This window comes from Hesperophylax consimilis, chromosome 26, assembly GCF_061612785.1.
Source record: "Hesperophylax consimilis isolate HC1 chromosome 26, BYU_Hcon_1.0, whole genome shotgun sequence".
Lineage (NCBI taxonomy): Eukaryota > Metazoa > Arthropoda > Insecta > Trichoptera > Limnephilidae > Hesperophylax > Hesperophylax consimilis.
The window spans coordinates 10,500,563-10,522,568 of NC_142861.1; the positions used below are offsets into that span (position 1 = coordinate 10,500,563).

The 22,006-nt window shown below is 33.3% G+C and overlaps 1 protein-coding gene across 2 annotated transcripts in view; it reads right to left on the reverse strand.

Annotated features, from left to right (window-relative positions):
- The window catches only part of LOC149411091 (uncharacterized), a 235,157-nt gene that overhangs the window by 196,253 nt on the left and 16,898 nt on the right, over positions 1–22,006 (reverse strand). For both annotated transcript variants that reach the window (XM_089647424.1, XM_089647423.1), the window contains exon 2: positions 6,984–7,068. The gene's annotated coding sequence lies outside the window, so the exon portion shown is untranslated. The remainder of the gene's footprint in view (positions 1–6,983; positions 7,069–22,006) is intronic.

Consider the following 22,006-nt stretch of genomic DNA (forward strand, 5'->3'; position numbering starts at 1 on the left):
ACATCTCGTTCTTCTAATATCTTTGATTTGAAGCAACGTTTGGATTTTGTGTGGTGGTCTTCACCAGGGCCATATTGAAAGTATACCCACACTAAAAGTGGATACAAATGCATTATAAATGTATTTCTCATATTTTCGTGTATAATATATTATTTGGATATTTATTTTTTAGCGAAGTCTTTAAATTTGTATTTGTAAATATATTTACCTGTTCAATTTCCAGTAAATCCTGTCAAGGTGGTAGCCGTGTAAGATAGTATATTTTTACTCCGCCAGAGTTCGCTTGAGCGTTACGAACTGTCGAATCGGAATAATTACAGCAAGTCCACTGTTCCGAGAGCTGGCAGTTTAGTAATTTTGCGTATCGCTTTCCTTGTTTTGTGACAACTATTTCGGCCTTCAAATCAAATTGTTACAAAAACGCATTTCCTTATTTTTGTCAGTCTTTAGGGATCACACTTAAATAATGCTGTCAGTGGCAGTACATGCGTACTCAATTTTAAGCTTATTAAAAAAAATAAATGCATACTTATCACTAAGTAAGCATTTAAGTGATTTACTAAATTGTATTTTCATTGAAAAGTAGTGTCAACAAAATAAGTCTTTGGCGCCTAAAATATGACCTCCAAAGTTAGGTAGGTACTCAGAACGAATGGGTACCTATTATAAATCAATATTATACTTAAGTATATTTGTGTGAGGACTGATTTATGTATATTTGATATCTGTATTTAGCTTGCATCAGTTAAACTTAGTGTAATACGTATATACATAAGTTCTCTAATCAATCTTACGTGAAATTAATTATCTATATTAAATCTGTTCATTTTTTATTTATATTAAGAAGATTGTGCAGCGTGCGGCGTGGTGTTGATTTTATACAAATCTATAGAATTATTGTGTGATTCATGAAATTTTACACACTTGACCTTCAAAACAAGAAGAATATTTTGTCTATGAGATTTCTTAAAACCAACCCATGCCTTTTTTCCAGCAGAATTATGATACTTGACATTTTTCACAGTTGGCATTCAAAATAAGAGTAACATTAGTGTTTACATTTGATTTCGAAAAGGCACGGGCAACACCGGGGACATCAGCTAGTTCCGAGCATGCATTCTCAGAGTGGTAGAGATTCTCTCAGTTTTATCCTGGTGAAAGAAGACCAATCATAATCAAAACGTTGCTTTGAAAGGCTTAATCCTGTTTGGTGACTTGATTCGAATAACACTTCCCAGTCTTTTAAGCTTCCCACTAAATAAAAAATGTATTTATTTATTAGTTTACAGATTATAAACACGAACGAAAAGAAAAATGTTTTCCTACTTGTGTATCCGTCTAAGGCCACATTGTGCGTAGTGTTGTTATGATATGAACATCAATTTTAGTACTTGTCATAATAACATAGACCCACAAAAGAGGCCCTGAAGAAAATCATTTCCCTACAGGCATATGTCATGGATGATATGTGGGAAGTCTTTATAAGGAAATAAAGTTTAAAATTTTATAAGAAAGCAAAAAAATTAATCAAGGGAAACTGTCACAGATAATCTTAACTATAATATTGTATTTTTTTAAGTTGTTTCCTTTATGCGTTCATAAATTTCTATTAAAAAAAATTTTTTTAGTAGTGTACATGTATATTTAAACGATAGGAAACCCTTTAATTTATCTAAAGCATGTTTTTTTTTAATGTATTCATAATGTAAATCAATTAATTATAAAGATTAATTGAAAATAGTGATTTAGCATTAAACTTCGACTTAAGTTTTAGTGTGTCAGTGTGTCTAGGATATCGGAGGCATGAATCTATTTCTCGAAAGAGTTCTGCTGGAGAGATCAAAAGGTCTCAACCAACCTCACACTGGGAATCACTAATAAGTCACAAAACATATCAAACCACTTGGGGTGACCTGTGGTAGAGGTATTGATTATCCAATAAATGGTTTTCGAATACCCGCCTTCCGAATAAATACCAATAATTATTGTGATAGCAAGAATATATTTCCTAAGTAGCAAAAAGAGAAAATTGTAGAAAATAATTTTCACAGTAAATATAGAAATAAGAATAAAGTTTACGTAAAAATAATTAAACTTTGTAGAATTCGGTTAGAAACAAGTCGCACTGTTTGTAAAAATGTGATCCGAGTATTCAAATATGCAATATAACCCATACCTCAAGGTAATAGTCGTTTGAAAGTAAAAACTTTTTTATGGAATTCTTGGTCCTTCATCTGCAGTGGTATGATTCAGAATGCAGAACCACGCAGAGGTGACGCATAAACTAGGCATTTCCTAGAGGGGAATAATCTCAAGCCTTTGTTCTCGGGATTTCCTTGAGGTCTGCGAAGTCTATTCTTGTTGGCTTTGGGTTTATAGCGATTCGTAACGATATAGCTGTTGAGGCTACGATTTAAATATTAAAAATATTTATCCTGGGTTCACAGAAAAGACTTGGAATGCGACAGTATCCATTTCAGTAAATGTATGAACACGTGTTCTGCCGTCCTCATAAAACGTTCGCTTTTGACTGATACTTTGTTAGGAACTCTGTCAGTTCATTGATTGAACGCTTGCAGTCCCGTTTTAACAAGAAAACGAATATTGTCATCAGATTTTTAATAAATTCACAGTATTTCATAGCAGTAAAGACGGGTTGTTTCGGAGAATTTGAACAATTTTGAAAGTTAATTTACAAGTTCTGCGAAAGAGTTTTTCAAGTTCTGTTATTATTTCAGTTCTGTTGAGCAACTAGCCTAAAATTATATAATAACAGAACTTTAACAGGACTTTCACAGAACCTGAAAATGAACGTTGAAATTTGATAAAAAAATTCGCAAAAAAGCTTCATATACTATGGTACTAAACTCTATAACAAAATCCCACTCTCATTAAAATTTCACAAATATATTTAAAATTTAAATCTCAAATAAAAAGCTGGATACACAATATGGGGAGATCAGAAATAGAAAATATTTAATACCAAATACAGACAGAAACTGAAGCCACTCAATTGCACTAAAAAACACCATGTCATATATTTATAATTATTTCGGAAAAAACACTAAATGATACATTAAAAATTACTACTAAATTTTAATCATATGTACTCAGCACGGAAGATCTCAGTAAGGATATCGTTATCTCTATTTGTTACAAAGTAGGAAGATAATAAAATATTTATTTCATATATTCATTGGATCGGCAGCTTACGTTGTAGCTCGACGACAGTCATCACGCTTCCATGCCATATTTCTCTTTGTTTCTATCATATGTGAATTCAAGACGTCTTTCACAACTATTGCCATAAAACACCATACCAATGACACAATGCTCGAGACAAGAGTCAACGAGTTGTTCCAACCTGTGTGCAAATCATGGTCCACATATTGGAAAAGGCATAGTCATGCAATACAATACACATTACTTAGCCTGCAGCATCTTACTAATAATTATTTTGACCTCAATTTACCTGCTTAGGCAGCAAGAATGTATTCGACATTTTATAGAAAGGTTTATAGGTAGATAATGGCTATAGGGCGTTCAACACGGTGCTTTTTTCGTCCCGTTTCCATATCGATGATTAGAGTTAAAATGTTTTATCTCCATAAAACATAATATTAAGAAAACTGAGTTTGAAGTTTCCAATCCTAAAAACATTAGATTTTGTGAAATAAAAACAAGTTTTTAGTTACATATCAGAGTTTCTGTTTGTCCGGAAAAAGGCTTTATAGGTGTGTATGAAAAACAGTAGTGTTCTATTAAGATACCGATTTTCATACAAGTAATTAAAAATGGCGGAAATTTTATGATATCTGTCGTTTGTAATTTTTTTATGCAATGACTAAATACGTAACTAAATTATTAAAAAAATATTTATTCAACCTTCAAAGTTAGTACGTTACGAATATATTCTCAAGATGTCGGAACACGTGTTAACGAAAATTCGAATATTTTCGTATTTCGTCGTGATGAAAGCAATTTTTTTTTTCTTTGAATATATACAAATTATATTTGAATAAATGCCAATTGTGAACTTGTATTACTGTTTTGTTGAGGGTAACGGCCAAGGCAAATAACAGATGCTCTGATGTTATCTATGGTTATGTTAAAGGTGTTGCTAATTTTGACGATTCAATATCGTCCCAAAATGTTATTTCTTCTCTGATATCTGTATGAAATTGTAAACATAAAAATATGCAAAAACTTCTCTCAACTTCAAAAAAATTATGTATAACTGTATTAAGAATTTCCTAGTGAGACAGGCACCGAAAAATCATTTATAAACATATTCTATCTACATAAATATAGAAGAAAAAAATTATAGTTTAAAGCAAAGATTTATCGTATGGGTCCCGATATAGCTTCCACATGGAAATCAGTATGAAAACAAGCATCGTGTACACGGCCCCTTGGAATGATATACAATTGGTATGTTTGGGTATTGTAACTGGGTGGATTTGAACCTGCTTCATACACGGATGACCTTTTCTCCATGTGACATAGATAGGCAAGGTGATAAAGAGAGGACAATAGTAAAACATATTGTTTCATAATACCGCGAGAGTTTCAAAAGCACGAAGCTAGTGGAACTATAGGTCCCATTTTTTCAGGGAATATTGAGACAGGAAGAAAATTTAGATATCTAACGTATAGTGTTAATTTTAAAATGATACTCAATTTTTTCGACCGGTCGGTGGCTGAGTTGACATCGCTTGGGTCCCACTCTGGCGTCGTGTGTTCAATTCCTCAGCTGGCTAAGTCCTCCATCACAACACAAGCGACATTTACTCTGATGAGGAGATTTTCAAATATTGTCATTTCAAACCCGAGAATGTTTGTCATACTGTTATTTATAAACACTTTTTCATGTCTCTTGATTTTTATGAAAACTTGATAGCTGTACGACGTAGATGCAGGTATGCACCGTATGCAGTAGCGTGACATATCTAATAAAAATCAATATTGTAAACATAGCCATATTTGAACAAACGTCTAATCTTATGCAAAAGATTAAGATATGTGTGGGTGGGGTCAAGCCATTAAAAGAGATGTTTATTCAACCAGCTGCAATTTTAATGCGTTTTAATGTTAATATGTCTCAAATATTCGTTTAAAATTTTCCATGTTGCAATATAACTTAATAATATTACTATTAGTGGTTCTGTGAACAGTAGATCTGGCGTCCAAACCAGTGTATTTCTAATATTTTATCTTAGGTATTTCATAAAGAGAAAAACAAAATTTCCTCGGAAATCTTGATTTGTAAGTAGGTACTTAAATACTAATATTCTTCGATTTGTCAAAAAAAAATACTACCTCAATTCTTTTTTCCTACTTCCTTCGGGTAGGTAGGTACCATAATATTGAAAATCTCAGACCTTGTTAAATTTAGCATTCTAGTGAATGTTAGCCATCTAGTCAAAGTTAGTCAACTAGTCAAAGTTAGCCCAAAGTTAGTCAACTAGTCTTAGATAGCTATCTAGTCAAAGTTAGCCATCTAGTCAAAGTAAGGCTTGCTTGAATAATTCGATATCTTAACTACACACTAGTCATAATATTAGACTGCATTTTGATCTGAATAAACTCCAGAAAGTTGAGCACTATTTCTTTCTTTTAGCTAAGACCTCTCGGCTCGACCAAATAAATTGATTATCTGTTTGTGAAAGAATCTAACGAGTATGAAATTTCATCCGAAGTGAGATAAAATTGACCTTACTTCTGTCATGCAAACGCAACATATTTCTATTGGTCCATCTCTTCAGCGGAGATCAATGAAGGGTTCAGAAAAAATCAGTAAAACCCAGCAAAAGCTAATGACTTCGAACAAAATCATTGATACAAAACGTGTTTTGATGATTGCAATATGATTCCAAAACTAACTAATGATGACCTTAATGAGTTAAAATTTATTACTCATCATTTTATGGGAACCCCGATGAAATTTTATTTCAAAATTGTGATGTTCTTTTAATGATACCTGAGCAATTATTGCAAGTCAGAAAAACAAACAATAATTTCACGGAAACCTTGACGAAAGTGGTTAGGTGTGCATCCTGCGTTTTGAATGTAAAAACTAAATATTTTTTATGAGAGGAACTTAGATGACAACCGACAATTTGTTTGTGTTTAGTAGAAAGTTGTGTAATGTATGAACACATGTATTCTTCACATTAAAAGGTACCTGTGAAGAAAATGAAACAATTATATGTTTATTATCAATTATATGCTTTTGAAGGTTATCAATTATATCGACGTAATATTTATTCAGAAGAAGAAAATAAAAATTAATCTAACCGAAATATGAAACAGAAATACACAGAAAATAAAAGGTAACGCTCATAAATGGGGATCGAACTCTAACCACTGAGCTACGGAGACCTGATTTTTTTCGTCATTTTTAAATACGTCTTAGAGAATTTCACTTTTGTTTTCGTGAATGAATTCAAATCCTGGAAGTGGAAATTCACACACTTCCTGACATCCAACCAAGCTGAAACTCATCAGATAGACTCGTTGTAGATGAAAATGCAATCGATTAGTGGCAATCACGCATACATATGCGGACATATAAGCATTTCTCTAAAATTGTATGACATTACCTAAGTTAATTTACGAAACAAATGTCGGCCCTACAAAATCAGGATTTGGCTCAGTTGTTAGCTCGGTTGAATCCTATCCCTGGAGACGAAGGTCCGACCCTCAATCAAACAAATAAAAAGATTTTTTTGTAAACATCTGTTAAGTTTTTATTTAAACTGGTTATTTACGGGTTGATTTTTTATCGATCCACTGACGATAATAATTTTGATATTTATTAAAATGAAATGAGATCGATAAAAATTACAAAAAATAATCAGGTATCAATAGTTCGGTGGTTGGAGTGTTGTCCCGGTAAGACGAGCACTCGTAGACTGATTATTATTGTCTCCCAGGAAAGTAAGATAGATAGTAAGAAACAAATCACAAAGGTAGTTACTTACAAGCTTCCTATAGGCCTGGGTTGTCCAGCTCTAGTCCGCAAGTCCTTCTGCGGACCTCCTACCCTTTATTGTATGTCACTTAAACCTGTAACAAAATATTTATGTTTAACAAAATAATTATATAGACCGCCCTAAACTCCTGCCTCAAATTAACAGCACACATACATATTTTTTTAATATATAATTTTTATTTTTTTTCACCCAAATCATTCCCTTTTGACTCAATCTCCAAAGAACGAAACGATTTCACATACGTCATTATTCCCGATTCAGCACAGTGTGTTGTTGATGGGTGGTTCGCGGTTCTGTGGGCCCTAGAGGTAGGTACTTCCCCATTGCCGTGGCAGAGCACAATAACAAAGTCAAAACCTGGACAAGAACCGGTCGGGTGCCCCCCACTGACCCCGGTGGCCGCTGCTGGATGGGATGAAATTTCAAAACCACTTCCACAAATATTTGAAGCCCGTGAGTTAGTACTGTTAAAAAAAATCGCCAAGTTTATTTGTTTGTGTGGTTTTGACAGGGATGCAATATTTGATAGTTATTTATTTGAGGAACATAAACAGTCTTAGTAATACAATATGCATAAGAGGATAACAAAAAAACAGACCAATTATTAATATTCACAGATAGATATTCAGAAACATAAAACTAACCTGTTAACTAGAATATTTCATAAAAATATAAATAAAAAAACAGAATAAAGCAGCATATAAGAAAAATAATAATACGAATGCAAATTCAACAAACGATAAACCTGTAATATGCCTACAAGAAACAGCAATAAAATAAATGCGATTATAACTATACTTAAATAGACTTGGGTTGGAACGGGAAAGGGGAGGAGAGGGATAAGGAAAAGTTGCCACGCAAGTAATATTAAAATATTAGGTAAAATCAATTTAACAGTCGTGAATATGAGTTAGAATGTGATACAATGAAATTCTGTAGTGATAGTAACTAGCAGTGAATATGTCAGCACGAGTGTCTATATTTGCAAATTTATTATTATGGTAGTTACATGTCCTTTGCATAAATTCATTTTGATTTGAATTGGTATTGCATCTATCAATGTAGAAAAGGGTATTTTGTCTGCTATATCGAATTGGCGCATGGAAATTTATTTTGTTCAGCAACTCCGGGCAGTCAACGTTAGAGTTAATAATTTTATACAAGAGCATCTGATCAGCGACAATCCTCCTGTTGAGTAATTTCGTGATTCGAAAATGTTTCTCGATTTCGTCGTAAGAGTTGTATATGTTGAATGATTTAAAATTGAGGAATTTGAGAAATCGTTCCTGAACTCTTTCTAACCTGTTAACATAAACAATATAGCGCGGGTTCCAAACCGGTGAACAGTACTCCAGGTGAGGACGAACATGTGAATTGTAGAGAGTCAGATATGTCTTAGTATTTTTGAAAAATTTGCATGTTGTCAGTACAAAACCTAGACTTTTTGATGCTTTGGTGACAATGTTATCAACGTGTTTATCAAAGGTAATTTAGAGTCCAAGAAAACCCCGAGATCACATACATAGTCTTTATTTGTTAAAATCGATCCGGAAATGGTGTAATCATGCAGTATTTTCACACGGTTACGTGTGAATGTGACTTTGCAACATTTAGAAATATTGATAAAAAGCTTATTTCTGAGACAGTAATCCGTCAGTCGATCAAGATCTGATTGTAAACGCGCAGAACAGTACAGATATAGAAGTAGTAGAAGATTTGAAGACTTTTTTGTGTTAATTTTTTGTTCGTTTTTTTTAATTGAACATTTTCGCCAAACTTTGTACATTACTTTTTTGTCACAAACAAAAACTTACCTACGTAAACTATTAAACCTAGTTTTTTTTCTTCAGTTTTCATGATTTCGATTTACTTTTTAAAGGTGTTTTGAGTTGTTCTCTTATCTTTTTTACCGTGTCCCATTTCTGCATTCAATTAAACAAAGTCTGAAAATTTGAAATTTGAAAATTTTCAAAGTTTGAGAATCTGCGTGTAAGATAAAAGATTATAAACCTAATTTATTTAACCTAGTTTTTGTTTCATCACTTGTTTCATGACTTTTTATAACCTGAAACCCTGCGATAGAAATAACATAGGTCAGCACTCTATTCTTCACCGGCATTCTTACTAACTCGTCTGATACACATTCTAACTCAATGACCTGACTAGTGTTATTTACTCAATTGACTGTTAAATTTCTTCTTTCATCCTGCTGAAAACCATGTTTATTCTCCTGACGATCTTCTATCATAAACTTTAATCAGATTTGGAAGAAAGGTTGCGCAGTTTGATTTCCTCATCAAAACTGAGCAATAATTTGCAAAAATATCTACGAGTATTTTCAACACAGACTTGAGACACGGAAAGGGTCTGCTATTGTGCTTTTAGTTTAGGTTCAGGCATCAGACACTGTATACTTTATGCATTGTGCTTTGAGTTAGAAAGATTTCCAACAAGATTTGCAAATAATGTTTTCCGGACAAGCACAATGAAAAGCAAGACCCATTATCTTTCTTGTCTTTGAAGTAGTTTGATTGGTTTTTTACTTCTTTAAAGGGAACCTTTTTTTATATTTAAACTGACCATAAGAAGGATAAGGTAAAACGAAGGCTGACTGAATTTAGTAAAAGTGCATTCAATCTGTACTTGAGATAAAGCTGATTCACCAATTAGGTGTTCTAAAAATAATAATATGAGTATCGATCAAGAATCAAGATTAACGAAAGAACGTGATTTAGACTGGTAGAGTACATGAGTGGAGAATTGAGCCTGAAGTGTATAATAACATGCAAGTAGATGGAAGATGATGATAGAAGATGAGAAGAAAGAAAGGGAGAAATGAAAGGGTTCTAGAGATATATATATATAGGGATTCTATATTATAGAGCAAGATGAAGTGAATTAAATACTTGAGGTTGGCCACTAAGGTGGGTCACCATTGTATGGGGGAAAAAAAAACTTGTTTTGGTTTGTCTGTTAGTGATAAAAGGGTGTTAAATGAAGATGTTAAATCACGTAATTTTTTTAATAATATTTGGATATCATCTTCTTCCTCCGGATTGAGTTTGAAATTTCACAAAATAGAGAAAAACCCACCCTTGTTAAATCTCTAAAAAATATTAGATAAACAATTAAAAATGAACTTTTTTTCAATAAAACACAAATTAAAGAGAATATTCTGACTTATTTATTAAAAAAATATATGATTATAATTAACATTATCTCAAGACAGTTTATTCAAATACCAGCAAAATCCTTCTTACTCTCAAATTTCGGAATTATTTTGCGAGACTCAATATTTGCCTTATAAGACCATCTCTTGCAGACTTCGTACATAAAGTAGTCGAGGCTTTAGTAACAGTCTTTACAGCTCTTTCAACTGCTTGAGTATGACATGGCAGACGCAGAAGAGGCAATTTACCTTCTCCCCCCTCTGCTACAAATAATTGAAGTTCTTCATCCGATATATTCTTCAGTATTGGGGGTTCGGTTACATTTTGCTGCCAATTAATAAGGTCGTAGTAATATGATGCATCGAGGTTTATGTTTGAAAGTTGGAACAGCCTTGTTTTACTTAGTTTCTTACTGCGTGCTTTTAGAATACGACGCGCAGCTAATTCCCGGATATGCTTGTGAGGGTCAGTTAACATTGCAAGTAGTAAATTTTCGGGGTGTGCGAAGTAACTGTTTCTTTCTATGACTGGATCAATTATAGTTTTTAGTTCAGGGGATAAGTATCTAGACGCTGAAATTAGCTGCCATAGGTGACGTGCTCCATCTTTACAGGTGGGATGAGTTTTAATACTGAACCAAGTCGGAGCATAAACTTTAACAACGTACGTTGCTAAAATAATAAGATTCTCTGTAGGAGCTTCCGTTGCAACATAAAGACGAAGAATTCGGTTAGCACGCGTAAGCCATCTGGCATGAGACATTTTTCCAGGAGATTTGTGGCCTAAATCTTCGGGTAACTCCCCCACCGTAACTGCAGATACGATTTTATACAAATATAACTGATCTGTACTTAAGTCTTTAGTTAATAATTCAGGCAACTCTCCGTCAATTTTCTAAAATGAACAATAGGCTTTTTTTCACAGTTTTCTAAAGCTAGTCCTATTGTCCCTGAATATGTTTGAGGTCCAGATGTCTTACCGTCAAGATGTGTGAACAAATGACGAAATGGTAACTCGTTCATGTGAAGCAAGCAAATTATCCATTGCAATGGTTTATCCAAACGTTTTTCAAGCAAACGTATTATACCTCCATGTTTTCGAACGTTCACGTTCGTTCCGTCACATCCAATAGCCATTTGGTTCAAATGGTATTTCTTCCTTTAAAAAATAATCGACAATTGTTCTTTCTATAACTTTCGACGTGCCAGAGTTTGGTGCAATATAACCCAAATATATTGAGTCTGGCTCTTTTATCATTGAAATATGCTCTTCAATGATTAGTTCTCTTTAATGCCTCCCCCCTTTTTCCCTGATGATTAATGTTTTATCTTTCCGGCCATCAAAATATAATGCGGGTGTGAAAATATTAAGGCACAACAACTATGTGTTGTGCCTTAATATTTTCCCTTGTTTTTTTTCGTTCTCTGCGAAGTTTACTTTTGTCAATAACTGGAATATTAGACTTGATGTCATACAGAACTGCTGAGGCAATGGCTGCCGCTGCTCTATCCGAAACTCCATATCTATCACAAGTTTTCGACAGTGTAGAATAATCAATAGTGACCGCAGCCTGCTTCTGAGGCATTTGAGATACAACATTTGGTTTGAAAACATCATTGCAATCGGATTCATTTAATGCATAAGACGTGGAAATATCGATTAGAGAGGTAGTTGGCTTACCCGTGCTTTCCTTTTTAGACGTACGCTTGGATTTTTGCTTCATAAGTTTTCTTTTCAACGGAGTTTTCATTCGTTTTGTTGTAGCGGTATCCACATTTCCTATTATCATTTTTCGTATAGTACGTTGGTCACTAATGAAACTCTGTTCATTTACAGGTATTTTTTTTATCTTTAGGACAGTCACATGTACTGAAATCTTTGCATTTGCAAGACGAAATATCAAACAGCACTTTACTTCTGCGAAGGAATTCCTCCATTTTTTTCTCCGGTATTTTAGGATGTGACTTAAGAAGGTTTTTGCATTTAAATGATATGACATGACCTCAACATGCGTGCTACTTGCGAGTGTGTAACGATGGGAATAGAAGCATTTCTCCATATTTTTTCAATTCGTGCTGTCACAGTACACTCTAATTGCTGAAATTTTGATTCTAGTTTGGTCTCTTGATTTAATTTTATTTGATGCCTGGTCCACTCAAAAAACTTCATAATATCACAATAAGTTGGTAAAACATTGTCTTTAACGTCGCAAATTTCACCAAATATGGGACTTTTTAACGCATTCCGAGTACGTTACATTGCGAAAACTTGTGCAACGTGACCTACCGCTTAAAGAGCCGTAGCGATACTGACCCCAAACTCCGACGTCGGTTGCGCAGAGTCGCTGCGCTTAGTGCAATCGGTGCTTCCCCCGCCCTCACCTCGAGCCACTAATAATCAAAACTCGGATTTTTTGTAAATGAATTCGTAAATACGTACCATATTTGCCATAGAATATTACAAAAAATATAGTATAAAAGATTCGTAGTAACTTTTATACGCACTAGAAAATACCTCTAAAAATGAAAATTTTCAAAACTTTGAAGTGAATCCGGAGGAAGAAGATGGTATCAGAAATTTTAAAAATTTTAAACACGTCGGTTTGAACCCATTTGGCACCCTTTTATCACTAACAGAATCTAAAATTATCATTTTTTTTTAAATTACCCACCTTATTGCCCACGTCAAGAGTAAAGATTAAAAAAATGTCTATGATGGAGAGAATGAGATACTAGAGACGGCCTCCGTGGTCGAGGGGTAAGGCTCACGATTAACAAACCGAAGGCGAAATATGCGGCATGCGCAAGAAAGTTTTTGCAAATTAATTTGTGTTTTTTCACAAATTTATTTATGAATATAGCATTTTTGCGGCACTTTGTTTGGTGGCCAGATCTTAATATCCAGGCACATCCCTACCTTCTTCCTCTCCATCTCCTTCCCATCCCCACTACCTTTAGCCTCACAACATACCCCAACTATAAATGCCGTAGTCCTACTGGATCCAGAAAGTTGGCACTCATTTTCATAATTTTTTTTATTTATTGAGGAAGTAAGAACGATAGTATCAAAACAGAATTATTGTGAAATGGTGTGGAATCATAATTTTATAAGTTGGTCAATTAGCTATAAAATTATTCAAAAAAAAATTTCTCACTACTCTTAATGTTTGTTTCGAATATATTTATGCTTATTATAACATTACATTGGCGCATATTTCACAAATCAATATATAAAATAATCGAAACAGTGCGACAGGTATCAGGAGTATCAGGAGACAAAAACGTAAAAACAAAGTAAGCGGATGTGGGTGGATGAATACAGATAGGAAAATGATAATTACTTATCATCTGGCGCATTATCAGGGTTTGTACACTTCTGTCATAGAAAGGTAATTTTAATCCCAGGCTTGAAAAGAATTTTTAGGATCAGTCTATCCCGCGAGCCTTGGGGAACGCCGCATTTCCTAAGCTTTTGTATGTTCGTCCACCCACCCGTAATAAATCACGACATTGGATTAAGCACTATTGTGATGGTACCATGTGAAAATACCCAGACAGGTGATCAGGAATTCAACCGACACATTCCTGAACCTGTTGTGAAGGAAATAAAAAGTAAACATACGTGATAGACGACATTAAAATGCAGCATGTTTCAGACCCTTTGTATTATTGTAAGGTTCCCCAAACAATAAAATAGGGGACTTGGTTATGAAACAGGATGATGCAATAAATCCTCAAAAAATTTTGTAAAATATTATATTATTATCAGGATATCTACCGCCTATCAACCAAACAAAGTTTAATTTGTAAAATTTGCTTTCAATTACTGAAGCATACCTTGAAATCATTTAAAAGTTTTGTATCTAGTGTTATTATTAAAAACACCGAGTTGTTTTTGAGGTTATATAGATTTACCGTCGTACTAATTAGATATATCCTATTATATATATTCTATTCTTATACGCCGGTTCAACGTTGGTGTGGTAAAGCCGGCCTTTTACGTGGTTTAACTCCGTTTTAACCATACAAACGTCGTGTCAATAAGCTTTTAACTGTTCCGACATTACGTGCCGCATTAGGTTAGTACTCCACAACTGCTCTAGGAGACATAAGCTGTCCTACCGGCTGCGCCACGTTGTTGTGATTGTGCAGAAACACGGTGCGGACTGACTGTAATATAACCCCTCAAAATCTCTCTATTTCTCGAAACTAAATATCCTGAAATATAGCATTCTTATAGCATGGCCTGTCACAGGTATTAAACTAACAAAGCACAGTTATGTAATTAGGTAGTTATGTACCCATAATTGTTCTAGAAACAAATAAGTGTGTACACTAATTCGATACCATAGTTCAAAAATGCGGAAACAATTTCTGAAACAGTCGAATAAGTCTTTTAAATTCATGGAAGGTAAACTTTGTCATTGTAAAAACAACAAATGGTAATAATAACTTGTTGCATCAGGTTAGTATGTCTATTTTTCCATGTACTTACATCATTGTAATTCTGCTGACTCTATTGTGTGTCACACGCACATATGTATCGGCGATGTCGAAATGCGTAGGAATTATTTATTAATACATTTTGAAACGAGTTTTTCCCATTTGGATCAAGGTTAAAGAGACGGTTAATTTAGATTATTGCAATAACTCCATGAATCGATTACAAAGACACTGCGAAGGCTGAAGTGCTCCCGTTAAACCAATTAATACAGGGAAAATATTATAATGTATTTATTAGTAAAATGGGGATAATGAAATCCTAGCAGGTGAAAATAAGCTTATTATTTTCTAACTTGTAACTTCCCCTCGGGCGACGACTAATTACTGTCATGTAATCAAATATTCCAACTTCACATTCAATTTCAAATAGATTCGCTGTTTTTTGTACTATTTCAAAATAAAATAATGTTTTTGATAGCAGAAGAGAGAATATTTCCGATTTTTGTATTACAAATCGACATACAAATACAATTGAAAATACTAACATTTTGAACGCAAACATAAATGAAGCTTGCAACGTGTAATTTACTGGTGGGTTTTATCATGTTAACTGCAATTATCACTTATATTTAATTACACAAATGAATTTTAAAAAGTTAGTCATTTAACCCTTTTTTTGTTTTACATAAAAATATTTATTACAAAATTTGCAAAACTCGACATATTTTTCAAATGCAGAATTTTGTTTCATTGAATTAATTAAATGTGTCTTTGGTAAATTATTAAATGTAAATACAAAGCGTGGTGTTCTATCTTTCATAGTTTATCTCACCGTAATATAAAATAAGATAGCATGGCTTTTATGCGTTCGTCTTAGGCTGAGAGAAATATCTACTAAAAATTCTACAAGGGTTAAACTAAAGTATTTAACTTAAAGTGACTTAATCTAATCAAACTTACTTAACCTAACCTAACCAACTTGTTTGATTTGAAAAGCGCACAAGAGTCCCAACTGCTACCGACTTTCCGTAGCCAGATGCATGGAGAAAAATGAGTATCGCTGATTTATTAAAATCCGTTTAAAAACGGGAATGCAGGCCGTTTCCTATTAAACTCTTGGTACAGTGCTAAAATATCGGAACACGTGTTTATGCACCTTTATTTGTCTTTTATGTCCTATATACACAAACGTGATAGACGAAATGCTAAAATAATAGATTTTTTATGAACACGTGTTCCGGCATCGCGAAAACACATTTGTGTTTTACTGAAAGTTTTTATAGGAAACCTATCAATTAATTCGTAAAGGGTCTGCAAACCAGTTTTTAACCGGATTACGAATAATTTTAAAGATGTTCTTAATAAATTTGTAATATTTTATATCAGTAAGTTTTCTCCGTGTGGCATCCTATCAATTGAGGTATTTGATGACACCGAAGGGATTGGGGAAGTGAAGTAGGTTAGTTTAATTTATTTTCTAATACCTAAATTGAAGAGATACACAGTTCAAGTATTAAATTCAGACCGTGCTAATTAGCCCTTCAAGGAGGTAAAAAATTGAATATTTAAAAAAAATCATAGTTATGAAATTACTGATTTGATCAATTCACTCCATTTTACAGTAAATAAATTCTCATAAAAACATTTCGTTGGTTTATCTTGTGTCGGATGCTGTGTAATTCTTTAATCGATGTTATTTGTCTCCGGTGCAATATTAAAATTCTTTAACTAGTTTGAGCAAAGGCCAGAGGAAATGTGCAAGGCCGTTTATTGAAGCTGGAAGTGGATAATATAAGTGAATCACATCAACTTTTAATGAATGACATTAAAATTAATTATTGATTCAATATTTCAGTTATTTGATCGAATCCGGTTACACTAATTCTAATTCTCCAATTTAATTTACAAATAGCTTACGTGTACCCGGCGTTTCTCGGAGGTATAAATGGTTTGGAGTTAAGAGGAAGCTAGAAGCCAAAAATGTGTATATTCTTGGGATACCTTATATTGTAATTGCTTGACAAACGGAGTCTAGAAACGTTCGATTTCAAGCACAAAACTATTTTTTATTTATTTTGTAAATAATTTTATATGAAAGTAAGTATATCAAAAAAGTATTTTGTGCTTTATTTCATTCCCGTATTGAGTACGGAATTCTAGTATGGGGATCTGCTACAGCAAATAATATTAACCACTTAGATATTGCCCAGAAGAGCATTATAAAAACCATACTAAAATTACCCATCAGAACCACCTCAAAAGATATTTTTAAGTGTTTTGACATTCTAAATTTAAAACAAATATATGCCAAGAATATTTTAATACATCATTTTAAAAACAGAAAATCTCCTAATGAAACTCGGATACATGATACAAGAGCCTCAAAAAGGGATATACGAGATGTTCCAAAATTCAAGATAAGTTTTGGCCAAAGAAACCACATATATCTGGCAACCAAACTTTACAACATCCTTCCTCCAAGTTTGAAAAAGATAGAAAAAATAAATAAGCTTAAGGAAAAAATCAAAACATGGGGGAAAAAAATTAATGCAGACATACTAGAAAATGTATTAAAAACATCATAGAAACTAAATAACAGAAAATCAAAGAAATCTACCAGTCCGCTTCAGCACAGGACTACCTAGTGAGGAGGACTAAGAACAAACAGATGAAATATTATATATTATCCTATATTTTAACTCTCATCAAACCTGTAATTAAATAGACACTAATAAAAAATAAAATAATAAATAAAAAAATCAAGTGAAATTGTCACAGATAATCTTAGCTATAATACCTACTGTATTTTTAAAAAGTTGTTTCCGTTATGCGTTCATACATTTCTATTGAAAAAATATTTATTTAGTAGTTTACATTTTTATTTTTTGTTGAGTAATTTGTTTTCTACTGAAGCGAAACATTCAATTTATGAATGGAAAACATTCAATTTATCTAAAGCATATTTTTTGGAATTCATAATGTACATCAATTCGTTATAAAGATTAATCAAAATAGTGATTTAGAATTAAGCTTCGCCTTGTTTCATTTGATCGTGCCAAGCCTTCCTCGGACGTCCCCGACTCTTTTTACCATATGGTACATTCTTCTTACACCTATATCTTCGTCCATAATGTACTCCTCATTTTACCACAAAAAATCATTGTCTTCCTCGGGCTTCCTCGATTTTTTCCATCATTCAAACCACTTGACTTAACTTGACGGCCGGCATAGTCCAGTGGTAACGCATTGGACTGCCATTCCGAAGGTCGCGGGTTCGAACCCGGCGTGCGCAAATAAATTTTATTTGATTAATTTGTGTTATTTCACAATTAATTAATTAAAATAATATATAGTATATTTGCGGCACGTTCCAGAGTGGAAGATACTACCAGTATCGCCCTGGTGTAAGACCACCATTCAGAATTGAAACGTTGCTCCAAATGGCTTTAGCCGTGTTTAGTGACTAGATCTGAATAGCCAGGTACTTCCCCACCTTCCTCTTTCCCTTCCCCACTTACCTTCAGCCTCACAACATCCCCCAATTGGGGATGCCATAGTCTCACTGGCTCCAGACGGGAGCAGTTGGGACTCTTGTGAGGTATTCACTATAAAAAAAAAAAAAAACTTTCTAAACATTCCTGGCACCAATAAGAACAAACTTTGAAATTTTCAGCGATATCATTCGACCACTTTTCGAGTTTTACCAGCACAAATATAAGCTAGCTGATTTTTTATATATTAAAAAGATTCCAAAAGACAAACAACAGATACAATGTATGGAACTGTATATTATCTCCATTTATTGTTAGTAGACTATTGTAGAAGTGTATTATAAATTTGTACAGCGCCCTTAAGGTGATTTTGTACAAAAACGGCGCTATATAAAACATCCAAATATTATTATTATTAACTCGTTACGAAGCTTAACTTGTTTAGAAAACAAAGTTAAGCTTAAAGTTAACATTTGTTTTCAAATTCGTTTGTTAAGAAAACAAAGGAATTTGGAAATCTCGCAAGTGAAAACATGGCTAGACTCAAATATACTTACACTTAACATATCAAAGACAAAATTCACCACATACAGTATAAATAGCACGGGACAGCCAAAAAACAACACAAACACCATAAAAATACACGAATGTTTAAACACCAACATCTGCGATTGCCCTCCTCTAGAAAAAACAGAACAAATAAAGTATCTAGGAATCGTAATTGACCATAACCTTAGATGGATACCTCACATCAAACAAATCACAAATAAACTTCTCAAAATAATACACATTTTCCTAAACATAAGAAACATATATAAAATAAAACAATTGAAAACAATATATTTTGCACTTTGCCAATCAATAATAGAATATGGAATTATTGCTTGGGGAGGAGCAACAAACTCGGCTATCAATTACATAGAAACAGCACAGAAAACGATCTTAAAGGTAATACTAAAAAAAATAGACTGACTGACACAGACCAAATATTCAACAGCTGTGACGTACTAGATATACGCCAATTATACGTTAAAACACTACTAAACTACATTTTTGACAAAAAAATTAATTTCAACATACACAAAATAACACTAACAGACCAGTTAGACAAGCGTACAAAGACAACATAAAAACTCCGACAGTAAATTCAAGCTTTGGACAAAGACACTACCAATACCATGCTATAAAAGCTTTCAACAGTGTAAAACTTGAAATTAAAATTGAGGCAAATAAAAATAAATTCACGCACAAAATTACAAAATGGATTAAAGAACAATAAAGACAATATTACGAAAATTTCATAGCATAAAATAAAAATAAAACCTACACGGAACACACAAAACCAATATAAACACACATCACTCACAAACACACAAGATTATATTTTAAATGTATTATTTTCTCTTTAAATGTATTATGTAGATTATATTTTCATATTATAAAATGAAGGCCTCAGCACGGGCAAGCCACCCAGTGAGGCCAACATTACTGGAAAACTTTGAAATGTAAAAAATATTGTACCAAATAAAAATAAAAAAAGTATTATGTCAGAGAAATTGATTGGAGCTTATTATAAATGTTTATTAACTTACTCTACCACAAAAAATTGTGTTATAATTTAAACATTTACATCACTATTATCAGCTCTGTATTAGTGTACGCGTAGTATCGCATAACAGAGTTCAAAATATAATAATATGATTTGATCAAAGACACGATAATTGTTCCAAAGTACAAATTTGTAACAAAATACGAACATAATTCTTCAATCTTCAATAATAACACAATTATCATGTGAGTGTTCATTGCCACTATAACCAACTAACAATGGGATAGTTCTATCATTGCGGTCTATCAAAAGGGCTATAATATAATAATAGAACATAGAGAACAAGTAAACAAGAAGAATAGTAATGCTAACACGTTAGGTTACCGATTATTATTATTGTCAATTTATTCATTTGTCATGACGCTATCAGATTGCAAATGGTTCGACATTGCTAATTTTTTTGTGCAGTAACAATCAGTTTTGTCTCGAGATATCATATCAACGTTTTGATGCTGAATTGTAATCTCCCGGTAACTGAAACTGCATACTAAAAAAACTACATCGAAGACATTTAATATACATTGTTTTCCAATAAGAGGTGTTATTTTGAATAGCCCGCATTTCGGTAGATTTTACTTTTGAAGCTGTCATTTTTTGACATTTGACAAGTAGAAACTACGCCATTAATAAAAATGGAACGATACACGCTTCAACAACGCATTGAAATTATTAAAATTCACTTGAGTGAATCAAATGTAAATCATCTTGAGTGATGAGGCCCATTTCCACCTCGTTGGCTTCGTCAACAAGCAAAATTGTCGCATCTGGGGCTCGGAAAACCCAAGAGTTATTGTTGAAAAGCCTCTCTATCCTCAACGTGTGATTTGGTGCGGTTTATAGTCCAGCGGAGTCATTGGACCTTAATTTTTAGAAAATGAGGCTGGAGCAACAGTTACGGTGAATGGATTGCGCTATCCAGAGATGATTAATGATTTTTTATGGGCGGAATTGGATGGTATTAATCTGGACAACGTTTACTTTCAACAAGACGGCGCTACGTGCCACACAAACAACGAAACCATTGATGTTTTACGATTGAATATCAAAATAACACCTCTTATTGTAAAACCCATATTCCAAAAAAGCAGTCCTTGCTTGTTTTACCTGATGCATTAATTGAACAGAAATATCATCGGTAGTCAAGATAATATGTTGTACGTGCCTAACTTCTGGGAAGTTGGCATCAGATGTAAGGTAATGTGAGATGAATTCAAAGTGAACAAGATCTATAAAAGACGTGAGATAATTTTATTATTTACATAATGGAGGCTTGCTAATACTGGAAATGCGAACCCTCGTTCGTTCTAAGAAGCGATGAGTGTTGATATGAGATAAGGCACACTTCAAACAGTTCGATAATAAATTAAAGTTCTGCCTTGCTTGCTTTTTAGCCCGAAAACTATTTCGGCATTGTGCTATCGTTCAAGTGCCAGTACCGGGACTGAATCCTTGACCTTCATTATTTGGGACCGTAGGAAAGTTACCCCACCCACTCAGCCAAATGTGTACGCCCAACACCCTGTCATCGACCACCAATATAATTTGTATATGAATAGACGTGATTACACAATTCTGGTACTGATGTTATACATAAATTGTGTAGATTTTCTTCTAGAGAATGGCCTTAGTCCCGATGACTCCATTAATACTGGAGTAAGTTTGATTTCCAAAGAGCTGGTCAATCTGTACCTACAGAGCTGATCAGAGGATATTGCATGGAAGCGTGCAAGCATACAAGCTACGAAAAAACTGCACAAACTGAATATTTTTTTTTAATTTAAGGCGAAGCTTAATGCCAAATCACTATTTTGATTAATCTTTATAACGAATTGGTGTACATTATGAATACACCAAAAAATATGCTTTAGATAAATTAAAGGTTTTCCTATCGTTAAGCTTGAGTAGGAATACAAATAAAAAATAAATTACTCAATAAAAAATATAAATGTAAACTATTAACAAAAACATTTTTTCAATAGAAATGTATGAACGCGTAAAGGAAAAAACTTTTATAGCTAAGATTAACTGTGACAGTTTCACTTGATAAAATTTTTTGCTTTCTTACAAAATTATTTACAAATCAGTTTTGTGCTTGAAATCGAACGTTTCTAGACTCAAATAAATGCCGCCCACCCTTCTGATTGACGGTCAGGTGCACTAAGCCACTGTGCTACGCCAGTTTATTTTAAACTTCCAAATAATTGCCTTGCATTGTTGAAAAAATACTTGGATTTTCATAAACATCGTGATAATATATTCGTAATTTACTAAAAAGTTTCTCGGGCAACCTTTAATTCAT